Source organism: Protomyctophum parallelum (assembly GCF_964188405.1).
Source record: "Protomyctophum parallelum genome assembly, chromosome: 8".
NCBI lineage: Eukaryota > Metazoa > Chordata > Actinopteri > Myctophiformes > Myctophidae > Protomyctophum > Protomyctophum parallelum.
In genome coordinates this window covers 6,147,344-6,164,843 of record NC_139703.1, presented here as the reverse complement: position 1 = coordinate 6,164,843, position 17,500 = coordinate 6,147,344, and the positions used below count along the sequence as shown (strand labels likewise).

At 40.1% G+C, this 17,500-nt stretch overlaps 1 long non-coding RNA gene across 1 annotated transcript in view; it reads right to left on the bottom strand.

Moving 5' to 3' along the window:
• The window catches only part of LOC310863140, a 4,381-nt gene extending 503 nt beyond the window's left edge, over window positions 1-3,878 (bottom strand). The window contains exons 1-2 of the long non-coding RNA XR_014569642.1: window positions 3,743-3,878; window positions 599-755 (exon numbers count right to left, since the gene is read on the bottom strand). This is a non-coding gene — a long non-coding RNA (uncharacterized lncRNA). The remainder of the gene's footprint in view (window positions 1-598; window positions 756-3,742) is intronic.
• Window positions 3,879-17,500: the final 13,622 nt, after the last annotated feature.

Genomic DNA, 17,500 nt, shown 5'->3' with positions numbered 1-17,500 from the left:
GCTTGTAGGTCTGCTATTTTCAGCATGCAACCAAGTGTAAAATCAGCTATTATGACACCATAAAGGCCTGCCAAAATACATTACATAAAAACAAACATTAAATTGTATATTTAGTCGACTAAAACTAGACTAACAGTAAAGTATTTCAATTGACTAAAATGTGACTAAATGAACAATTCAAAAGAGTATGACTAAGACTAAATCAAAATTTGCTGTGAAAATCAACACTAATTGGTTGGCTATTAAAAAATAGCAGATATACAAGCTCATAGCGCGTCACTCTGTGCCGCACAAACATACCCCCATACAACAGTATAGGCTTTAGTAGCCTATCCTTCCTAGACATACTTCCACCTGTTTATAATCCAACACTTAGAAATGTACTGTACAGTAGAGGCTGCTTAGAAAAACTATAAACACATTGAAATGTCACCTTTGAGTAATATATTCTTACTTAATTCTTACATTTTACTTTCCAATCTGACAGACAGCCAACCTGTGTACCATCAGTCTGTTCTAGTTCAAACATCTCCAGTTGCCTTCTGGCTTCATCCATCCATGTTTACTATGAACAACTAGAAACACATGTAAATGTCACCTCTCTCTATCTGTGGCCAAGTTGTCTTCAGGATGTTGTCTAGTTGGTCTCTCAGACCAGACACGACATCAGTCACGTCTGTGAAGGACCTCAGAGGACAGATGAGCACACTGGGTGAGACTGGAGATCCAGTGGAACTGGAGAGAGACTGGAAACTCTGGAGAGAGACAAGCAGAGAAAGAAACCACTTTAGACAGGGATGGAAGATCAATAGATTAGTGCATTGATCACACTTGGTGGAGTTGAGCTGATGTCCTCGTTCAATCAGTAAAAATAACATGTGCGTACGTACGCACGCACGCACACACGTGAAACAAAAAACAAAACAAAACAAAACAAACACACAAAAAGACAAAAACAGAAGAAAAAACTAAACAAAAGAAAAAGAAAATCATGTCACCTGAATTCACAGAAAAGTTGAAAAAAGCGAAACAATAGGAACCAAGTATTTTAGACACCCTAAACGGCGAGGTCGCAGGCACGCATCCGCCTCATTGGCGGCAGTCTGCTGGGCGAGCGCTGGCGCTTTGGCATGGGGGGGTCAGATCAACATGGAATGAATTATTTACTGGCCATATAAGGAGCATGTACAGGGTTTGATGAGGTCAGAGCAGGTCAGCTCCATACAGTATATGGAGATCTAAGGGTGGTAGCGGGGACATTCTCTTGAGTGTACAGGGTTTGATGAGGGCCCAGGTAGGGCCGGGCCTTCATTTTCGGGCCTGTAATGTCTAGTTGGCTTTGCTTTGCTTTGCGTCCGTGAGCTCTAAATCCGAGTCACTGCCACCGTGTATGAAATCTAAAATAAATCTTCCCAGGAGATCGTCTTGTGCATGTCCATTTAAAGCATTAAGCAAGCGTTCCGATTCAAAATTACTAGCCATCACAAACAAACAACAAGAATGATGTTGTGTTTAATGACAGCATAAACACGTTGCTACTTATGGGCGGTGATCGGCTACGTGAAACTGGAGAACAATACATAGGTATGGCCAATTCGAAACAGCTCTATGTAAATATGTGCAGGAATGTTCACACCCCCTAAATACGGAAAATAATCTGTAATTATAGAGACATTTTTGCAATGTAATTACAACGACTTAATGACACTAAAACGACTTTCTGATGGAATAAAAACATTCTTTAACATTCCAACTGTGTTAATGTGGCTAAAAACTAAAACCACCAAAATAATTTGTGTCTATTGTGAAGTTTTATTAGAGCCGACTTGTGGTTGAAAATACTGGGAGGGGTCACATATGAGACTGAGGGCTCCATTAAGCAATTCATATAATATGACATATAATATTACAGTTTTATGAGCTGGGGGCGTGTTGTATGTCATATTGCAATTTTGGGCATGTTAAGAAGCGCTTTCGACACCCCGTGGATTGCGCAAAACGGCCTTGAATTAGTCATGGGTGTGTTTAAGGAGTGTTTGAGACGTACCCAATCAACATGTCCGTACTATTCTCTTTACCAGTCAGCTGATGTCACATACGGAATGCGCACTTTGGGGATCGTGGTATTACATTTCTTCAGGCTGGCACCATAGAAGACATGACATGACTTTGTCACATTTGGGTTAATTATTCCTATTGCACTGCATGCTGTCACCTTTATGCCTCAAAATAAATTGTTTCTATTGAAAAACACCAGTAAAATAACGTTTATTATATTTTATTTCATTCAAGTCATGATGAAGGAATGAGTTGAATGCTGCTGCTTAATGCTGTGCCTGTGGCCCTGATGGTATATGGTCTTCGCTCATAGCATTTTATTGAAGAAGACTTGAATCGGGTGTGATACAGCATATGAAAGCAAACTTCCCAAGGATTATGGAGATGTTTTTATTTATTTTTAAGGTTGAGAAATGAAAGAATTATGGCCGTTTCTAATCTCAACATTTTACAAAAAGAGGCTGTTGCCATGTCTCATAGAAACAAGTAAATAGGTCTATAAAGATAAGCGCATATAACAGGGGTCTGTAACCTATTTTAAATGAAGTGCCATGTTTTTATTTTCTAGATAGTGAGTCTGCCATATCCAGATTCATTTTAATGACACCACATTAAAATAAAAAAACATATTTTGATTGTCCACAAATATAAAGTTCTTCCTTCTTTTTAAATGTTCTTGCACATTGTTATAATGATCATTATATATATCCCCCTGCAGTCAGAGTTCATAGTTTTAATGAATGAATGTGATGCATTGTGAGCTGGTATAGATCTGCTATTTTCAAAAGTAATCTTGGAAATTTTTAATTTAATTTTTGGATTAACCGTCCTTAGTTGGTCAAATGCATTCATCTGGGAATCCTTGACATGGGAATGTGCTGTGTGAGGATCACTGGTTTAAACAACATTAGGAGAAAAGCCCAAATAACCACTTTAGAAACAAGAAAAGCAACCACAACTAGTAGGCTACAACTACCAATATTTACAAGCAACTTTACAGAAAAAGAAGCCGCTTATAATAAACAGACATGGCAACACTCCAGCAGCCTCCCAGAGCCACTCAAGTGTAAAATCAAACAGTGCTTTTTGCGTTTATGAGGTGGTCAGACCCACGTCTAATCGTTATGCGCTGAGTGTTTTTAGGTCAAGGGGCTTAATAGCAAATTGCGCAAAGCGAAAATAATTAACATATGGACACTCCCACAATGCTAAAATATTCAGGAACGCCGTATGCCATACATGTATGTGTGTGCGTTCAACACAGGCCGATATGCCTTTCATAATACGATTGTGCGCAGAGCGAGGGCAATTTATGTATTACCCCATTGTAAAACGGATCTTCAAAATGGCACCCTGAGTCTTGTGACTTGTGATTGAATTGAATTAATTGAATTTGTCTTTAATTCTCATAATTGCAATTCAACAATGTATTTGTGTTTTTGGTATTGAACACTGGAATACAAAGTATATTTATCTAGATACCGTATATCGAATAATTTTATACTTTCAAAATATTTCAAATTTGTGAAAATAGCCAATCTACAAGCTCGACATCTGATCTTGTAGGTCTGGTGTGTCTGTGAAATGATATGAATGATATGATGGAGTGGAATGAAATCCTGTACTATGAAGCCCATTTGTCCTAAAGGAGTGGAAACCAAAGTGTCAAAAAGCCGCGTGGAGCCTGAATGAAAGTGATGTTGTCCTCAGTGTTGGACAGCTCCTCCAGATCAGCATGTCTCCTCTCCAGCTGCTCCAGGATCTGTTCCAGCTGTCTCAGGAGAGCCTCAGTCTAAGCCACTGCATTCTGCTGCTGATCTCTGATCTCTGATCTCTGACACACACACACACACACACACACACACACACACACACACACACACACACACACACACACACACACACACACACACACACACACACACACACAAAATGAGGTTTAACCACTTTAACCCGTTCAGTTCAGGAAAGCAGCTGAGTCATTTTAGATTGACGTCATAATCATTTCAACCATATTTTATACTTTGGCTATTCAAAAGCAGCAGATCTACAAGCTCATATCACGACACTTCGTGACACGCTTTATGGGGTCCTGCAGGAAAACGTTGTGAAAACCACTGATATACGTAGCAACATACGTTTATCTGAAAACTGTTTGGATTTGGAAGACATTTTTAGATTCGGCCTCTGGTTTTGATGGGTTAACCCGGCCTATAGAAATTAATGCAGCTGTTTGAAAATAGCCGTTCTACAAGTTCACAAATCACAACACATATGTGGAAACATTTTAACAACACAGATCTTATATGTGGGTTTCTGGCACAAAATACTTTCAAACAAGAACAACAACAACAACAACTATTATCAGAATATCAGCTCACGTCCAGGTCCTCCAAGACCTGTCTCCAGCTTGTGCTTCTTCAACACGGGAGCATTGCAGTGAGGCTGGAGGTGAGTCTCACAGTAAGAGGCCAGAAACGCCAGACAAGACATGAGAGCTTTGCGACGTCTGGCTCCGGTGCAGAAATCACAGGCCACGTCTGCTGGACCGGCGTACAGCGGAGCAGCAGGAGACTGCTGAGCTCCTGTACTGCTCAGCTTCATCACCACCTGGAAGTAAAGAGAAGAGGAGGGGAGGTCACTCACTGAGGACAAATACAACACAGTCATCGGTGTTGGGACAGTTACTTTAAAAAAAAAAAACTAGTTACAGTTACTAGTTACATCAATTCAAAAGTAATTTAGTTACTTCACTGATTACTTTTTCGTTACAAAAATAAAATAAGAAATCATACCCATTCCAGGCTATTCATTCATGCCTTCATTTCAGTACTGTTAGTGATAATAACACCAGGGGGACTGGTGGTGATTTTGATGACGCTGTGTAGGCTTATCAATACATATCGTTATAGAAAACAACACAAGTAGGCAAAGTAGGTACAACCAACACAACATGGGAGTTCCAGTTCCACGTGTGCAGAGGCTGAGATAGCTCTGCTCTTATTGGTGGTGGTGGTAATTTGAGTCTGGATTTATAAACAAAGTAAGACCAAAACCAGAATGAATAGGTTTGATTATCACACACACACACACACACACACACACACACACACACACACACACACACACACACACACACACACACACACGTACAGTTTCTCTCTCTCTCTCTCTCTCTCTCTCACATGTACTGTACGCACACTGTCACGTCACACACGCACGCACACACACACACACATCCCTCTCTCTCGCTCACATGTGCGTACAGGCGCACACGTCGCACACACGCGCAATATCACACACAAAATTAGAGAGCGTTTGGATCCACACATCATCTTAAATCAACTGTGTAACTTTACTTTAAAATACACTTTTGCAGGGGCAAGATTAATGGACATGAAATATGATTCATGAAAAGTTATCAATCCCTCAGTTATTTTACATCCTTTAACCCAGGCCACGTCTGCATGGACCGGCGTACAGCAGAGACTGCTGAGCTCCTGTACTGCTCAGTAACATTATCTTAACACTGGTTCTGAACTTTGCATTGTTTAAAGTTAGAGTTGCCTTGTTCAAAATGTAGCCTACAGTATAAGCATGTAGCAGACACTCTTAACCACTAGAACCATTATGTTTGCATAATATGAATGACATGCCACGAACAGGGACGCTACGGTTGAATGATTAACCAGTGACTCACAAAGTCAAAGATCAGTGTAAATTATACCCTATAGCTAGCAGCATAAATTACTGCAGACAGCAAAGAAACTAAGATACCATCAAACCTTACCTTGTCTAACCAGTGGTTCTCAAACCTTCTCATGTCAAAGACGCCCAAATAAATATGCATTTGTCCACCGAACCCACCCCCCCATCTGAAAATGTTTTGTACCATGAAGCTGGGACCTCCGTACAAGATTTATGTTGTTAAAATGTTTCAACAAAAATATTGCATATCGTGTTGTGAGCTTGTAGATTGGCTTAGATTTTTTGTGGACCCCCTGGAACCAACTCATAGACCCCTGGGGGTTCCCAGACTACCCTTTGAGAACCATGGGTCTAGCACTGCATCTATTCCTATATATTTATGGGCAAACAATGTAGCCTATATCATTATCAACATAAACATACAATGTGAACAAGTAACCATATAGCCTACTACATCATGTGCATAGTAGAACTGCTGTGGCAGAAAATGTAGTTTAATGTTAGCCCCTCTCGGCAACCTCCGTAAAGTTTTCTGAAATTCACTTTACGTAGTAAATGTATACAGTGGTGGTAACATGCCATTGGTCCGACCTCCCATTTGTCCGACCCGGAATTATTTATTTATATATATATATATATATATATATATATATATATATACACACACACACACACCGATATGTGTGTATATACAACAATATCTCGTCAGTCATGAAAGGGGAGTTGCGACATGCAATTTTATTACTCGTCAAATTTCTTCAACAACGGCTGCGTCATCTCATCAAAGGTAGCCTAGAAGGGGGTGCATATACAAACTCTGGGAACAGCATGCTCTTTAATTGAGAGGCCTACAATATAAGAGGCTAATACGACTTAACTATACCGAACCCCAGATGCGCAGCGTGTCCGTGCATTATTAGTTGTTTTTTTCCCCCAGAGAGAGATATCAGAAGCAAGAGTGGTACAGAGTGTATTTTTTCACAAGCAGAAATAAAGCAGCCCAATTGACAGTGAAACCAAACATAACAATGAAATAATATCAATATTCACATAGTCTTTAGCCTATGATAGGCTATTATGGCTATTATTTATTATGAGAATATTGCTATGCGTCGCCTTCGCTATGTTTATGTTTATGTTTATTTATTTGATATGGACATAACAATCACATTGCTCATTGCACAATTGTACAACTTGTAGATGCATCGTTTACAGTGTGTTAGCACTAGTTTTCTCCATAGGAGACTTTTCTGAAAATACAAAGTAGGATACGCAGTAGGATAGGCTACATACGCGGCATGGCCATGGCTGATGGCTCCGTTCAGTTTATTTAATCCATTGCTTATGAAATAAAGAATAGATTAGGCCTACAACAATATTAGCTTTCTCTTTAATCAGTAACATGTGGGCTATGACTATATCAAATATTGTTTTATTCAGAGGCAATAAATGGCTCTCAGCCAGCTATGGATATATGGCTATATAGGCCCATCACGCACTGTGTGTGCACCGCAGATCTACAAGCTGACTAAAATGTTTTTTTCTATGAACTGTACTCTGTCTGTCCGTCCGTCCTTCCACAGCGCCTATCTAATAATAGCCTATTATGATTATAAATGGGTCACCACGTCATACGTGTATAACAAGGGACTAAATTATTTTCACTCCTATGCCACCAAAATGTGGAACGCCCTACCAACAGTCATTAAGACATGTCAATCCCTTGACTCCTTCAAAACCGCTCTCAAAGGGCACCTACGGATGGCTGCAATTCGAAACTGGCCTCTGTAAAATCTGAATACCCCCACCCCCCCATCTCCCCTCACTGTATATGTATCTTTTCCCTTTTTGCTTCCTATATGATGAATTCCTGTTCTGTTCTTTAGCTACATAGAAAGTATTGAGTTTGTACTTGAAATGTACTGTAAATTCTGCAAACTGTTAATAAATATTTCAATCAATCAATCAATCAATGGTTGCCAGGTCCAGATGGTGACATGGATGGACATGTCTGTAGCAGATGAGAGAATGTGAGGCAGAATATCCAGGACAGATCTCTCTATCCCATACAGTTTAACTTCTAATGCTTGAAAACACCTTTATTGGCACAACACTGCCACCTGCTGTTGTCTTTTACAATGAACCTAAAACACATTAGATGATTAGATTCATGCATCAATGCATGCACAAATGGTAGAAAGTAAATAAGTACATTTACCCAAGTACTGTACTTAGGTACACTTTTAGGTATTTTCTTTTACTTTAATACTGGAGTACCGGTAGGCTACTTTTACTTCTACCAAACAAGGAGGTTGGAGCGCACACCAGTAGTGAAGAGGTGCTGACCGCGGGAGATAAAATTTACTGAAAAAAGGAGAGGTCGCACAGCTCGTAGTCACGATGCAAGTTTTTATTTCCAACGTTTCGGCAAACAAAGTTGCCTACTTTTACTTCTACACCACTACATCTCATTGGAAAATGTACTTTTACTCCATGCACTGCAAAGTCTGCAATTATTTGAAAGCAAGGCTGTAAACTTTTCATAAAACCTTGTATTGATATTTGATCGTGTTGGTGTCAGCACAGCACACCAAACACATTTGTTTAGTTTTGTACGTTTGGCTGTTTGCTAATCACAATTTCATACAATACAAAAATATCTCATCTTCCTTTCTCTAGCGTTACCCCCCCCCCCCCCCTCTCTCTCTCTCTTTGTTTCTAACCAGTAAGTAAGTCAAGTAACCTCTACTCTAACCCAGAACAAGTGGTCTCTAACCAACAAAGATTATTTTTCAGGAAGATGTACTCCAGTGATTATTATAGACCAGTTTTAGACTATTACAAACATTGCATTAAGTAACAACTTGTAGACTAAATTGTGTTTGCCATCTTTGAGTCTGTAAAACAAGACAAATACAACTAAAAGGGTAAATGACAAACAGGGTCCACAACATTAGTGCAACACGGATTTAATCTGTATCTCAATGAAGATTTTAAACAGTGGTGAGATTTAATCAACAACAGATAACAAACATAAAGAAACCTTTGAATATAACAGATGAATGAACACCAGGTCAAAAGAAACGACACATGGTAACAACAGTCATTCAAAGTCAGTCACACAAGTAACAATTGATTCATTTTCAATCAAAACTAAGATAACTTATACATTTAATTACATATTCAGTACATTTAATTACATATTCAATAACTGATTCATATACAACAGAACAACAAATGATGATTTAATGTGTCCACATTAAATCATCCAGGTAAGAGTCATAAATATGTTAAGGTGAGAAAAAAGCCATACTATACTACTCTATGTTATCATTTCTGGACAAAATATTAAAACAAACTAAAAGGTTAATAAAAGGCCCAGGCCGTAGCGTAACGGTCTGGGCACCGGACTGGTAATCCAGTCGCAGTGTGCCGCGGGTTCGACTCCCGGACCCGACACGGCCTTTACTGCATGTCATCCCCCCATCTCTCTCCCGTTTCCTGTCAGCCTACTGTCTGTCCCTTAAAAAATCAATAAAAGGCGTAAGCCGCAAAAAAAAATATCTTTAAAAAAAGGTTAATAAAAAGGATGGCCTCCAAAAAAAAAAAAAACATCACACTGTGTTATGACAATTTAATAAATAAAGTCACAGTCATAACTTCACAAACAAAAGTCTCACTATAGCAGCGAAAAAGCAAGAGAAAATTATTTCAATGTGTTAAATGTAAGGAACCAACAACGTGTGACACAGCTGTGCTGCTGGAACAGCTGTACTAAATAATGAAAAGCACTATACCACTCACTAGTGCTTCAGGTGATCTGACTCACTGACTGAAATTATGGTAAAAAAACAAAAACATCACACTGTTATGTCACCAGTTTAATATATAAAATCATAACTTAAAAACGTCTCACTAGCATCGAAATAGCAAGAGAAAACTCATACTCAGGTGACTCTCTTCACACTGTTACAGTGGAACGCTTTAAGTGTGGCGACGCAGGTGACTCTTCAGACTATCTGAACGAGTGAAACTCTGACCACACTGCTTACAGTGGAATGGTTTCTCTCCTGTGTGGCTGCGGAGGTGTTTAGTCAGATCACCTGACTGACTGAAACTCTGACCACACTGCTTACAGTGGAATGGTTTCTCTCCTGTGTGGATGCGCAGGTGTTTAGTCAGATTACCTGACTCACTGAAACTCTGACCACACTGCTTACAGTGGAATGGTTTCTCTCCTGTGTGGATGCGCAGGTGTTTAGTCAGAGTACCTGACTGACTGAAACTCTGACCACACTGCTTACAGTGGAATGGTTTCTCTCCAGTGTGGATACGCAGGTGTTCCTTCAGATTATTTGAACGAGTGAAACTCTGACCACACTGCTTACAGTGGAATGGTTTCTCGCCTGTGTGGATGCGTAGGTGTTCCTTCAGATTATCTGACCTTTTGAAACTCTTGTCACACAGCTTACAGGAGAAAGGTTTGTGTCCAGTGTCTCCTTGTTTCTGGTGGCTCACAGAGCTGCTGGTACTCTGCTGACTGGCTGCTGCTGCTGCTGGGGGGATCTGTCCACTCCTCTGGTCACTCACAGAGCTGCTGGTGATTGGCTGACTGGCTGCTGGGGGGATCTGTCCACTCCTCTGGTCACTCACAGAGCTGCTGGTGATTGGCTGACTGGCTGCTGCTGCTGGGGGGATCTGTCCACTCCTCTGGTCACTCACAGAGCTGCTGGTGATTGGCTGACTGGCTGCTGCTGCTGGGGGGATCTGTCCGCTCCTCAGCATCTGGAAGTAGACATTGTTGTGGCTCCTCTTCATGTGCTTGTGGAGGAAGAGCTGAGAGGTGAAGGCATATGGACACTCTGAGCAGCAGAAGATCTGAGTCTGGTGGGAAGACTGGGGACTCGGTCCTGAGAGAGAGAGGGGGGGGGGGGGGGGGTGTTAGTAGAATGATTCATCACTTGTCTTTTTTATATTTGTCTGCTTGTCTTTCGTTTTGTTACGTTTATTATTTTATTCGTGTTGTAGCACAGATAATCATGGTCATAAAGTAAATCATGCATTTGATAGTTATCTTGTACTAGGAAGGGTCGGGGAAGGGTTTGTAATTGTTCAGTTACAGTAGGAAATGTATTTATATATTTATAACTTGCATTTTACAACTGTATTTAAATGAAATGTCAAAAGCAAATAAAAGATAATATAAAAAAAAAAAAAAAAAAAAGAATGATTCATCACTATAAGTCATCATAAGTTATAAGTCATCACATCCTAAAACATACAGAGATCACAGATACATTCAACACTTACTTGCATAATGTAAGGGGGGAAGGGTGGTCAATAGCGGTACAAATGGAAAGGAAATTTTAAACAAATTCTAACAGGTGGTCCCTGTCCAAGACAGTACCTCTGGTACTGCAGGGGGGCGGCCAAATCTTTGTGTGATAGGGCCTTTTTAACCACTTGAACCCATGCATCCCTATCCTGGGGGTGAATATTAGTCGAAAATAGCAGATCTACAAGCAGAGCTTAAGAGTGAACTTGTAGATCGCCAATTTTTGAATACGGCTAGTTTACAAAGTATTGAGGGTTTAAGTGGTTAAATGTTATGGTTGGCTCTCCATCACCTCTACATCCTTGTGCTGTGGGTGTTCTTGGCACTTCAGCGCCACCAGGGGACTCCAGAGCACTCCACAGCACCTCTCTCCCTGATACCATCTCCCCACCTGGAGGTCGTCTGCAATCACCTGATGAGCCTACAAGAACCAGGCCTGTCTGCAGCTTGGCGCCAGTTCTTCACCAGTCTACGGTTGGTAATGTTAGACAGCTAGACTTAGGCTCTCAGTGTTTAGTGTTAGACCGTTTAACGTCACGCCGTCACTGTGCTTTTACCTTTACTCTGTGAACCTGTCTTTGACTCAACCTTCTCTTCTCCCCTCCAGTGTTTCCGGGACCCGAGCTCTGTGGAGTAACCTACGGACCCCTGCACTCCTTTCACCCCCCGTGTTTGTGAATAAAAACCCGCCCGGGTGGGCTATACTCATGCTTTGCCTCTCCTTGCTGTGCTTTTGGGTCACACCACACTCGAGTCATAACAGTTAAATGTCTGAATCCAATATGTAGTGGGGGGTCCCTGCTTCATCTCTCTCTCAATCAGCTAAGGGATCCTTGGCCTGATAAACGTTGACTCCAATATGTAGTGGGGGGTCCCTGCTTCATTATAGTGGGGGGTCCCTGCTTCATCTCTCTCTGGATCAGCTAAGGGGTCCTTGGCCTGATAAACGTTGAAGAGCTCTGATGTAGTTACCTTTCTCAGTGCTCTTCTTGTCCCACATCTTATCAAAGATGATTCCCAGCTCCTTTCCATATTCATCTCCGTACCAGACCAGCAGTTCTTCTCCTTTCATCACAGGACGACAACAACGGTATGCAATCCCTTGACGATACTGGAACGCTATCAGGTTCTGTTCTCCCTCGTTACGAGCACAGTTCACATACCTGACACACACACACACACACACACACACACACACACACACACACACACACACACACACACACACAAATGTTCATTCTATTCTATAAATAATCAACTTTGGGTGTTACTGTTTTCTTCCAAAACTGAACATGTAGGTGATAAAAAGCTGCATTTCCCTGGACACATCTAACAGCTTATTAAATATACTGGCATTGACGTTGTCACTGTTCACATATATCCACTCCAACCTTCACAAAAACAAATTACACTCCTAGATCAAACTGGGGCTAAAGTAAGCTGTAATACTGTAAATATACTGTATATATATTTGTATCTATAGGAAGTTATAGATCTATAGATACAACTACATGTACAGTATATATTGTGTAGATGTACATTATCTATATATAAAACTACAGCACAGTATATACTGTACAGTACAAGATGAATACCTTCCTGTGAAGGAGAAAGTGTTTTATTTGAGTTTATAACCATAGAATGATGTCTCACCGCATCCAGTTGGACTTAGTCTCGTCTTTAGCATCAATGTAGACGTAGCGTTTTTTCTTCTTGCGAACCTAAAGAAAAATAAATACATTATTTATCTACAGTATGTTTAAGTATATATTGATCTATGATATGTCACTAAATTATGAACCTCTATACTAGTGACATGAGGATATTATCTGTAGGCTGTGGCATAAAACTATAATTGATCTACCATAAACAACATACACTAAGCAGAGTGTGACTAGATTAGTTCATATAACGACAGCAGTGGCTCAGGAGGTAGAGCGGCAGCAGAGTTGGTGTCCAAGTGTCCTTGAGCAACACACTGAACCTCTAACTGCTCCTGATGAGCCTTGCATGGTTTCCTCTGCCATCGGTGTGTGAATGTGTGAATGTGAAGTACATTGTAAAGCGCTTTGGAGAAAAATGCTGTATAAATGCAATCGATTTAGCATTTAGTACATTTATGATATCCCATTGAGTTGTTTCATACATGTATCTGAATGTCAAACAGCACGCACACACGCACATGCACATGCACATGCACACACTCACCACCCAGGAGTATCCACTGTTCTCAGCTTCCTCTTTGTCTGTCCTCACTCCTTCATACGGACCAAAGTGAGTCATGAAAGGAAGCGGATCCTCTCCATAGTAAAACACCCCTTGACCTGCTTTTGGAATGCGTGACCGTTTAACCTGAAAACACACACATACACACACACACACACACACACACACACACACACACATAATGGGACAGTCAGACACGAGGAACCGATTAAAATATAATTTGATGTGATGACATATAACGTTATGTGTGTAAGTGTATATAACATGTACAGGTATGGATGTACTGGAGCTGTATATAACATGTACAGGTATGGATGTACTGTAGCTTTACCTTAAATCCATCAGGCAGTGTCAGCTTGGCTCTGTTAGGTGTTCCTAAAGGTACACCTATCAGACCATACCAGAACACAGGAGGTCCATGTTCCTCACAGTACACTAGAAAGAACTCCTTACACCGATCACAGACTGGACAGACAGACAGACAGACAGACAGACAGACAGACAGACAGACAGACAGACAGACAGACAGACAGACAGACAGACAGACAGACAGACAGACAGACAGACAGACAGACAGACAGACAGACAGACAGACAGACAGACAGAGATAACATTGTTAAAGTACAGAACAACAACTGAGATTGACCGATAATATGATAGACACAAATACAGAGAAAATACAGAATGAGAGAAAGATAAAGGGAGAGAGGAAAAAAGTCTGATGTAAAAGCAAATAGAGAAGACAGAGATAACTATGTACATTTTAATTTAGATACAATGCTATTTTACAATAAATACACCGACTGCAACGATGTATGTAAGTACGTACGTCGTCTGTAATCCACACAATTCACTCCACCGACTTAAAATCCGACAAATACGTTCAAAGGCTGCCTCTGGTCAGTGGACCTAATGAGCGCTGGACCTCATATGCCCATACTAATAGACTAGACTGATGGTAGGTTATTGGTTTACCTGTGATCCTAGTTTACTGATGCCTGGGTGCAGTACTTAGTTTAGACAGATTTTGGTTTAGACTAGTCGTTAGTCCTACAACTACAATCTCAAACCTTCACCCTAAACCTAACCTCCCACGGGGCAGCACACCTAAACCTATTCCTTAACGCATGTCTAACCAATGACTAAACTAAGTATGCACCCCAAATGGCTTAATTGTAAATTGTAAATAGTTACAGAAGTATTCTTCATCTTCTGGCTCTTCTTCTTCTGTGTAATTAATCCTTGGAAGATTCCTGAGCTCTCTGTCACTGGGTGGCACAGCTACTGCTTTCTGACGTCCTGAAATATAACACGCACACACACACACACACACACACACACACACACACACACACACACACACACACACACACACACACACACACACACACACACACACACACACACACACACACACACACAAACGCAGACACAGAGAGCAGACAGAAGTCACTGCCCATTCACAGGAGCTCATCCTAATTTAGCGAGCTTAAGTTTGTCTCAAGGTTTTGGATTTGGAATACAACATATTTTATTAAATAAAAAAGGAGGCATAGCATGATGTGCCACTAGTGGTTTCATCATTGGAAGATTCAGGCTTGTATTACAGTAAGCCCAGGAAAGAACAAACTATTGGCTCCATATACTCCATATCTGTGGTTATGATTATTGTGTTCAGACACTCAACACTTTCTATGACTAATTTTGTTGCATGGTTAAACCAAATCCCATGAGTTTATTATCTCCATGTTTAAACTTTTTATGTTTTTTGTTGTTGTTGTAAATTCATGCCCTACTTCGCTGTACAAGAGGGTCACACAAAAGTAGCAAAAATTGCCAATCTACAAGCTCACAACACAAACATGACACGTAGTTAGTGAGCTTGTAGATCTGCTATGTCTGTGGGTTTTGCAAATATTGAACCAATGAAAATTAAAATTAAAATGAAGCTGCACTATGTAACTTTCCTCTTTTACCCTGGATTTGAAACCTGGTCTCCTGTGCTGACATTTTCACTACTGAGCCAATAGAGCCTGCCTGCTTGCTCGGGATGAACTGAATCTTGACCATTTTTTCTCAAACCAGAAACAGGATTCACTTCAAAGGTCTCACACTATACTGACACATAGTAGTAATAGTACTAGGAGAGGGGGCGCCCACTGGCCAAGTGGTCCAGGCGCATGCCACATATAGGCTCTGGCCTGACAGCACGTTGCGTGTTCGTGATGACGACCATTGCTGCATGTCTCTCTCCTTCTCTCCCTCCCACTTTCCCGTCTGTCTTCACTAATAACTATCAATAAAGGCAAAAAGCCAAAAAAAAATCTTTAAAAAAATATTAGTACTAGTAAAGTTTTCCATATACACTATACTAGTGAAAAAGACTAGCTCTAGTTGAGTACAACTTCAGTAACACTATTCAGTACAGCAGTACTACTATGGTAACAGTGTAGGATTACCAGGCGGACCAGGAGTCCACTCCTCATCTTCGTCCTTTTTCTCCTCCTCCTCTTCCTCACTCAGCTGAGGTGAGGAGGGTTCTACCTGCCTGGTCTTGTTGCGTCTCCTCATGAAGTCTGGAGGGTCAGACTTCAGACCTGATGGAGGAGGAGAACAGAAAGGTAGGGATACACGTAGAAGGAATGGAAGGATATAGTGATGACAGAGGAAGATACAGATCAATATATTCCTGGGACTGTATCCCTACAGTGATTGTCTGATGTTTAAATAACACATCTGCATTTACTATTGTTACACTATATTCACATAGTTAAATATTGGACTCCTGCTTGTTATAGCAAATATAGGGAAGTTAAATAAATGCATGTTTTCACCAGTAGGGAGCAGTCATGACACATGATGGAACCAACAGCATGACTGATGCACTTGACAGACAAAGAAATTAATTCAGGAATCTACTTCTATAAACATTGTGATGATGTGACATGAATCTACTTCTATAAACATTGTGATGATGTGACATGAATCTACTTCTATAAACATTGTGATGATGTGATATGAATCTACTTCTATAAACATTGTGATGATATGATATGAATCTACTTCTATAAACATTGTGATGATGTGATATGAATCTACTTCTATAAACATTGTGATGATGTGATATGAATCTACTTCTATAAACATTGTGATGATGTGATATGAATCTACTTCTATAAACATTGTGATGATGTGATATGAATCTACTTCTATAAACATTGTGATGATGTGATATGAATCTACTTCTATAAACATTGTGATGATGTGATATGAATCTACTTCTATAAACATTGTGATGATATGATATGAATCTACTTATATAAACATTGTGATGATGTGATATGAATCTACTTATATAAACATTGTGATATGATATGCTACACTGCTTCAGTGTGTAACTGGTCAATATCATCTAGTTTCTTCAATGCTGATAATAACTGATGTGTATTCTATCATACAAGTTAATTCAATGCTCTTCACAAGTCTGCAATAAAATAGAGTTCAATCTCCCATTCTTGTGACATCAAGTCAGTGAACTTATTAGTGAACTAATATCGTGAAATAAACTGATTTTTATTTTATTTTATCGACTATTATACACATTGATCTACTATCACAGTAGGCCTACAATATTACATACAGCCGTAAGACTAACTCCCTCATGTATGGATTCTAAACATACGTACAGCCTTGAGACTAAATGGCTTATATTTACTATTTACTATACTATAGTCCTACAACAAAACAAATAAATAAATGTATGGCGTTCAAATGCTGTCTCATTTTATATGACATTACTATGTTACCATGTTACATATTACATTACCTATAGAGAGCTTAAACAGGTGGTTGCTCTTCATATTCGTGTATATTATTTTCTCGATGTCCTTCAGCTGCTCCCAATGTGTTTTAGTAAAATGAGGCCTCAAGTCCTCAAAGTCCAGGATGTCCTGAAATGATGGAAAAGGGGGGGGGGGGGGGGGGGGTATCAGTTATGGTAGCTGCAAATTATAGTACACTTTAATGTCATACATGGAATGTAGCTGTACAGCTTCTTTATAAAAGCACATGGGTCACAGAGTATAATAGGCTAAATAATTGAATCAACCTGCTCATATTTGTCAACCACCAAACAGACTAATGTTAAAATGACCAACAGAATAAATTTACAGC